We start from the raw sequence: 8,717 nt of genomic DNA on the forward strand, positions 1-8,717 counted from the left end.
GTGTGTGTGTGTGTGTGTGTGTGTGTGTGTGTGTGTGTGTGTGTGTGTGTGTGTGTGTGTGTGTGTGTGTGTGAGAGAGTAAGTTTCAGGGTCATATCTGCCCCCAGGCATTTTGGACCCGATTCCACACAGGATAAAAGGGAGGGGTTGTTCCCATTCACAGCCCAGGAATGTCTGTACTCCTGTCTCCTCTGCTGGGAATTTCCTCTTCTCCCCCCCCCCACCCCCTCACTCATTCCTTCATCCCCGAGGTGACAGGCAGGTAGAGGGAGGAGGGAACGCCAGATGCACACCTGGTTTATTTTTGTGAAGAGAGCGAGAGAGAAACGGAGAGAGAGAGAGAGAGCGACAAAAGTAAGAGAGATAGTCCTTGAGTTAGTCCTCTGCATCACTGGTTTATTCATTCAGGAACTGCTGCATAAGTGTGTGTGTGTGTGTGTGTGTGTGTGTGTGTGTGTGTGTGTGTGTGTGTGTGTGTGTGTGTGTGTGTGTGTGTGTGTGTGTGTGTGTGTGTGTGTGTGTGTGTGTGTGTGTGTGTGTGTGTGTGTGTGTGTGTGTGTGTGTGTGTGTGTGCCCTGTGCCCTTGTTGGTTTGTGCATCACTGAACTTACTTATGTGTCCTCTATCTTGCATGCATACACAATATATGCATAATATGCCATAATGTGGCGGGCACTCTGAAGTGCTCTGCAGTAGTATGAGTGCATACATTTTCACAGCAATGTAAGCATAAAGTACTATAGATACTGGATTATTTAAATGTTTGGCTGGTGGTTGTGCTGTATCCATGGTACTCCACCAATGTAGAACAAAATAATGTTCATACAGCCAACTAAAGAGTTAATAATTTGTTAATAGAGTTGTTCATGTTTGACATGTATGCTCTGACCTCATCGCTCCCTGCAGCATACACTTATGTCTGCAAACAGGGCGTGACAATAATGAATTTCCCCCTTCAGGGGAAACTACAATCAGAGCCAACAGGTGAGTGTTGGAGCGGAGGTGGGGCTAATAAAATGTTAATGGGATTGGAAGACATGCCATAATTCTAAATTCTAAAGTCTTAATTTAAGATTATCTGCAGTACACTGAAGGGGCATCAAATAAACTTTTCCTACCAAAATTAGCATGTATATGCAACACAGAAAAACCTGCTAAAAATAGGAGATCCTCTATCATTGCCAGTTGACAACAGTAGACAAGTAGCCTTTTTTGTTTTTGTTTTGTGGTGTGTCACTTTTAACAACACAACCATTTTTCTCAGTAAATATATTTCTAAAGGTGCTATTGACATGAAATTTTCACCAGATGTCGGTAACAACCCAAGTAATCCATACATAGAAAGAAAACAAAACAAATAACTTCAGAAATTAAGTTATGTGTAATAAAATGGAATTACACAGGGAAAAAGTATTGAACACGCTGACTGAGAACAAAAGCCTTTGTTGGTAATGACAGCTTCAAGACGCCTCCTGTATGGAGAAACTAGTCGCATGCATTGCTCATGTGTGATTTTGGCCCATTCTTCCACACAAACAGTCTTCAAATCTTGAAGGTTCCGTGGGCCTCTTCTATGAACTCTGATTTTTAGTTCTTTCCGTAGATTTTCTATTGGATTCAAGTCAGGTGATTGGCTGGGCTATTCTAGCAGCTTTATTTTCTTTCTCTGAAACCAATTGACAGTTTATTTGGCTGTGTGTTTGGGATCATTGTCTTGCTGAAATGTCCACCCTCGTTTCATCTTCATCCTGGTAGATTTTTTATTTTTTATCAAGAATGTTTCGGTACATTTTTCCATTCATCCTTCCTTCAATTATATGAAGTTTGCCAGTGCTGTATGCTGAAAATAAGCCCCACACCATGATGTTCCCACCTCCAAACTTCACTGTTATGGTGTTTTTGGGGTGATGTGCAGTGCCATTTGACCTCCAAACATGGTGTGTATTATGGCATCCAAAGAGTTCAACTTTGGTCTCATCTGACCAGACTATATTCTCCCAGTAATATACAGAAATATACTTACTGAGAAAAATGGTGACGTGTTCAATATTTATTTTGCCCGCTGTATCTAACTTGGTGACTAAGGAGATTGTTTCAGGTTGATGCATGTTGGATCAGTGGAATGACTAACAAAAACGGATTTGATTTGTGTTTGTTTTATTTTGTTTGTCTGTCAAGTTTGAATGAAGTGATGACCATGAAGTGAAAATAACTGTTGTCTGACTAGAGTCTGGTGGCTTTGAGTGGAGTATAAGCATGTCCACCAAGGTGTCAGGGTTCAATCACTCTCTCTTTCAGCCTGAAGAAGACTTTCATGTGGAAACGTTGGTAAATTTGTCCTGGGTATAACACAGATTGTAACCTTTTCTCCTAAAGACAAAAGCCTGTTGGTAGTGGGTGTTTGTGGGTTTTTGTCCAGTGGGAGAGGGACTCTACATGTACTAAAACTATGGCTGTTTGGTCAGGTAAACTTGGCTGTTGTTACTGAACCCTATATTAACAATACAGAAGAGACCCCAAACTTTAAAAAAACAAACTCCTGTATGTGTTGTTCGGGCAATTATAACTCTAGTAGAACCTGAGAGAGAGATTGTGATGCAACAAAGGTCACCAGACGGACAAACCCATTAGAATATAAAGATTATGATTGCTAGTTCAAAGCTCTTTCCTATGGCCATGTCCTCCCTGTGTCTGTTTTCTTTTGGCAGTTAAACAGCCTAACTACCAAACAGATGGAATTTAAACAAGCAGAAGAAACGACTTATCGGCCTCTACACAGAGTTGTTATGTTTTGGGGAAACCTAGGTGACTGTGGACAAAGCCAGTTTATTTCAGTGTCAAACTAAATGAGTCAACTTACAATTTGAGGTAGCAATCAATTTGTTGCTTCCTTTTAACTACCTCTTAACACATACCCGTCAACATACCTGCAAAGGAAATATGGAGCATGGTGACGTAAAACCTCTAGGAATCAGTGTAACCTGTGATCAGACTTTTCAGTCCTTAGAGCACTAATGCGCCGCTCTAAGCGCCACTGCAGAGCACTCTGGAGGTCAGCCGTATAACGCCTGGAACGCAGCAGACAATAGAAATTACCCAGCTCCACTGCTTCCCGGTGTGATTGCCACCTTTCCAGAGGCCAGGAAGCTCGCTCCACAGCGCACCAGCATTGTATCAATGAGCCAAGATTACAACATGCACTGTTTTTTACTTTGTTTGGTAGTGTGACGATCCATGAGATTCTCCTTTCATGGCCCTGAGATGCCAGCAAGGACACAAAATGTGAATTTCACGGGAGTGAAAGAGTCTTGGCAGGTATGTTAACAGATGGGGCCGAGTGTCTAGCATGTGGGGCTGTTTTATTTTTTTAGGATATTGGGTTAGCGACTTCACAGCCAGGCTGTGTTTGTATATAGAGGGCACTTCTGCTTTTGGATTTGCATTCCGAAAAAATAGAGCAAGGAGGAGATGTGCATTTGGGTAAAGGTGCAGATGTACCTTGGGCTATCCTGTCTGTTCTGTGGATGCAGTCTGCATCAGATATACTAAATTACTAAAAGGTCAGTCTTCTTTCTTCTTACCAGTCTGAAATCATTTTTGCCAAAGTGTTAGTTTGTGATTTACTGGTGAGACATGGATGCATCACCAGTAAACATTTCTACTTCCCTTAACAGAAAAACTGACCTTGGAGAATTGTGAAATTTTATATGTTTCATGAGCCCAAGAATGTTGGTGAATAGTGAACATATTTGTAGCAGAACACGTTTGGCTGCATTGATGTAGAGTCCCTGTGTTTTCTTTGTGCTGATAAGTGGCTGGGCCTTGGGCACTTGTATTTTAATTAGCATCAGGTTGTATGAACTTGAAATTCATGAAACGGCAGCATAAGATCTGTCCTTTTGCTGAATGCCTTATGAAGAGGCTTTGTCTGAGCAGCAAAATGGCCAGGGCAGCCGAGGGAGAAAGAGCTTTGAGCAAGAGAAAACAACCTGAAATGGCGGCGGCTGCTGGGTTCACGGCCGGTGTGTGTGTGCGTGTGTGCGTGTGCGTGCGTGCGTGGCAAGAGAGATACTGAGAAAGAATAGTACAGGGGGAGGACTAAACACGAGGCTGCAGAAAAATACAACCTGACAAACACAAGTATTGATTTGAATGTCCTCTCTCGGTCTCACTCTCTGTCTCCCCCTTTTCCTCCTTTGCCCTCACAATCCCCTCGGCTTTTATTTTCCTTGTCTCTCTTTGCCTTTTTTTTCTCATCTAGAGAGCCGCTGGAGGACTTTATTTTCCATCCATCTTGAAGTACTGTAAGGATGGAAGGAGGACAGGATGGAGGGGAGGAAAAGAGGACGAGGCTTAAAGAGGGAGGCAAAAATGGATTGGAGAAGAAAAGTGGAAATGGAGAGACGGCGACAGAGAGAGAGTGGAGGAAAATAGGGCCGGTAGTTGTTGAAATGAGTGCAACCGGTGCAGCTGAAATGGAAAGAGATGCTTAAAGTGGAATGGATGGATAGAAAGCGAAGAAGAGTAAGAAATAGGGGGAGACGTACAGGGAGGGAGAGAGGAGGAAAAGGGGAAGGAGACAAGGTTTTAAGGCAAAGGAGGAAGAGGAGCAGATAGAAGGAGTACTGGAGCAAAGGATGCTGGGAGAGGTAAAGGTCTTGTCTCCCTCTCTGCTCCCCCCCCCCCCCCCCGACACCCCCTCGTTATCCCTATTAGCACCTGCTGGGCTAACGAGGGCCCCGCTCCCCGTTGCCAAGGCAACCCCTCGCCAACCTTCGCTCATTCTTTCTTCCCTCTCCTCACTCCCCCCCTCTACTACCACACACACACCTCTAACTCCAGCAACCACTAACTACGTTCAATCTCAACCCCTCCCTCCCTCCCTCCCCTCCGCCACTTCCTCTCCAGGTAATGAAAGGAAGATATGAAGCAAGGGTGTGTGGAGAGGGGGGGGGATGCTGAAAGGGAAAGAAAGAAGATTTGAAGTGAACATGCATTATACCCTGTTTCCCTTCCCTCTGCCATATTATCTGCTGCTCCAGCCTATTGACTATTCAATGCATTCAGATGGTGTACTCATTGATGTAATGGTTGGATGTGGAGTGGACAATGTTCCCCAGTTTTATTGCTGGAAACCGTCGACAGAAAGCCATAAAAACAGAGACAGAGCTAATGCAGCCTCTCAGTCTCTGGAGTTAGCCTTGCTCTTGGGCAATACGGTTAGTTCACTTATGGGCCTTTTATTATATGCCGCATTCTATATTTGTACTGCCAAGTTCTCTCCATAGCTTGTAGAAGTTCTCCAAACATTCTCTACTTCAGTATTAGTATATCTGCCACTAGCAAATGCTGTTTTCCTTTGAAGGAATCTTCACAGTAGGAAAAGCACAGGTGTGAATACAAATAAATAAATAAAGATGACTGAATTTAATTTGGCTACTTCAGTTTCACGGTCCTGCATTGTTCATGCTGGCTCACTGTCATATTTGAAATGTTTTACTGGGACACTTGAATAGAACGGATAGAACACTTGTGATTTTCCCGCTATGACAAGTTAAATTGTCTGCTGTGGAAGTCTGTTATTCTTGTTATTGATTTCTCTTGACTAGTGTTTGATTACTCATTTAGTGTAAAAATGAATGAGAAAAAAGTTTTCTTAAGATTACTTTATGTCCAGTTAACGTTCTAAAACTCAAAGATATTCAATTTACAATGACCAAATAGATTAATAAAATGAGTAAACCAAGATATCCTCACATTTCAGAAGCTGCAAACAATAGATTTAGTCATTTTCCCTAATAGATGGCTGAAACAATACATTTTCAATCTGCAGATTAATCAATTACCATCAGTTTTATCAGTAAAATGAGAACATTAAAGTATAAAAAGTACTATAATTTGATTGGATCTCCTAAAGCATTTATGTAAGCAGTATTTTGATGCTGTAATTGTTTGAGGTGGAGCTAATTTCATACATATCAAAAGGTTAGTTTACTTTATAGCGAAAATTGTAATTTATATGGATTTTAAAGGAAGAGTTCCACATTCGGTCCGTTTCTATTTCTTGCTGAGGGTAACAGGAGAAGACTGATGCCCCTCTCATGTCTGTACTTTAAAAAGAGTACAAAGACCAAAACAATTGTAAAAGTAGCAAGTTATAGGTGTTTATGTGCCAAACTATCTCTTGTCTGCGTGCAGTTGCCAGGCAACCAGCAGAGACTCCAAGAAGTTGCTGGTTCCATCCAAAAATAGAAAACCATATAACCCCTGTAAAATGGCAAATTAAAGTTGTTTTTTTTGTACAGACTAAACAAACAAGATATAATGTTATATCATAGAGGTGCGCTAAGCTAACCAGCTTCTGGCTGTAACCGAATATTAAGCATACAGACATTAGGGCGGTATGGACCTTCTCAACTATATCTCATAAATGTTGATTTATGTCTTTAAAGTACAAGAACCTCAGAATAGAACTTAAGAAGAGTACTAGAGTAAATATTCTTAGTTACTTTACTGTGACAGTTGTCACTGTCACAATGCTAAAACAAGTACTTTTTTTTCTGTACTGACATTGATATTGGCCTTCAGAAACTGTATTCATAATAGAATCCTTCAAAAGCGTCGAGCAGAGGGAGGCCTTGCTGCTGTTGCTTACAAAAGACCATTTTTGTTTTCTTGTTCTTTCCGTCCTCCTTTCATTCTCTCACGGTCCTCCTTGATCGTTCAATACTTTCTCCGGCTCTCAGAGAGATGTCTCAACGGCTGCGCTCATTAATTCATGAATGTGCTGCCGATGAAGACGCTCACTGTAACTGCTGTGGAGGGGCTGCAGGGATCCACAGCGAACACAGGTAGGACACAAGGGTTTCAATGTAATGGGATTATATTAATCTGATTACAATAACTTTCATTCAGTAGTAAACAGAAATGATTTGTGTCCTTTATAGAGTGGATTTTGGAGTCATGCAAAACCAAAATAACCGGATTACTACCATCAACTTGACAGTCTCTACCAGACATCATCTGAAAAGTAATGTACTTAATACTGCATAGACACACACATTCACACAGCCACACACACACTGAAGGAAGTGGTTGTGAATTCACCGTGTGTCCAGTAAAGTGCTGATAATGAAGCTGTCTGTGGTGATCAATAGAGATCAGCTCTCGTCACTTCTCGCCGCTCTGGCCCTCTCTGCTTCCCTCGCCATGTCTTATCTCAGTCCTCCCTCTCAAGTCCCCTCTGCACCTCCTCACTCCTCCACTGATTTGTGTTTGCTCCATCATCCCTCACTCTCCAGCTCCGTCTCCACCGGCATCATCGGCCTTAGAAGTGTTTGGTCCAGCTAGACCGGAATGGAAAGTTACTGTCTGAAGGATATTTCTTTTTGCGATGCACAAACATGGCTAAAATTGAATGAATTGAAATACATAAAATGAATGAAGGTCATTTTTATGCCTCCGGAGTTAGCTGTGGCCGGAGGCATTCTCTTTTTATGTTGTGCTTCCGTCTGTCCGTCCCACTCTTAAAAACGCAATATCTGAAATTCGTTACAAACGCACTTGGACTCAAGGACGGATTTTGGTGGTCAAAGGTCAGCGTCACTGTGACATCTTTTCTGGCCAGCATTCAACACCATAACTTGGACAAGGAGTTTGTGACCATATTTCACATTTGGTCAGTATCTGAATAACCATGATCTTTATAAAAGTAAATACTTATATCTTGTTAAAAATACATATATGATGTTTCGTAAATAGGCCAGCTAGTTTTACAGACTCTCTTTCCACCTCCATACACTCACATTTTGAGTGTAATTTATTTCATATCATAAAAAACACACCGTTAACAAAGTTAAAGATGAATTTGTCTAATGGCATTATTATTATTTTTTACATTTCTAGAGAGAGAGCGATAATATTATTATTGTGAATTATTTCGGCCATGATAATAGTGTAATGACAATCTGATATCGCGACCAACCTTTAGTCCACCGTGAAACTGTGTTGTTGAAAAGTGTGTGTGAAGCATCCATGTTTTAGATATTGTAGCTTCTTTGTAGTAACATCCTTATTTGAAACATTGACTAGTAACTTCTGTCATGGCTAAACCTGCTCTATCAGAATCAGTTTTAAAGGCCAAGCATGTGAAAACATAAAAGGAACAGACTTTTTTCATTAGGAGCCCAATGTACTTGATCCCCCCCCTCTTCACTTCCTCTCCCTGGATGACCACCAGGACAGGGGGCCTCCTGTTCCTCTGGTTGTCCACCACAAGCTCCTTGGTTTTGCTGATATGGAGCTTCAGGTGATCGTCGTTTCACAATATAGTGATGGCTACAATACATAAATACAGTATAGCAAGGCGGTTATTATTGACAGAGATTTGGTCATGGCAGTATTTCTAAAGTGGTAACCCTTGAAATCACTGTAGATGTCTGGAGGTCCAACAGTTAAGTGGAGTTAAAGTGGAGTTGAAAAATTGAGAATTTGGGGAAGCTAATGAGCATTTCAGAAGAACCAGGGAATATATTTTTAAAGTTGCACCAATCATATTAACAATGAATGGAATGACTGAGTTAATTTAAAATAATATTAATAATAATAATCACCTGTTTTTGCAGTTTCCCTCAGCTCTGTGAAGCGCTTTAGCGTCTTTCAGCTCATTGTTTTTGTTTTACAGAAACAGTTGAGTAACGCAGCTTAAAAGAACAAGG

General features: G+C 41.4%; 1 long non-coding RNA gene across 1 annotated transcript in view; it reads left to right on the forward strand.

Annotated features, from left to right (window-relative positions):
* LOC129093787 (uncharacterized) overlaps positions 1–7,030 on the forward strand; it is a 76,420-nt gene extending 69,390 nt beyond the window's left edge. Inside the window, exons 2-3 of the long non-coding RNA XR_008531308.1 lie at positions 6,747–6,851; positions 6,948–7,030. This is a non-coding gene — a long non-coding RNA (uncharacterized LOC129093787). The remainder of the gene's footprint in view (positions 1–6,746; positions 6,852–6,947) is intronic.
* Positions 7,031–8,717: the final 1,687 nt, after the last annotated feature.

This window comes from Anoplopoma fimbria, chromosome 7 (assembly GCF_027596085.1).
Source record: "Anoplopoma fimbria isolate UVic2021 breed Golden Eagle Sablefish chromosome 7, Afim_UVic_2022, whole genome shotgun sequence".
Taxonomy (NCBI): domain Eukaryota; kingdom Metazoa; phylum Chordata; class Actinopteri; order Perciformes; family Anoplopomatidae; genus Anoplopoma; species Anoplopoma fimbria.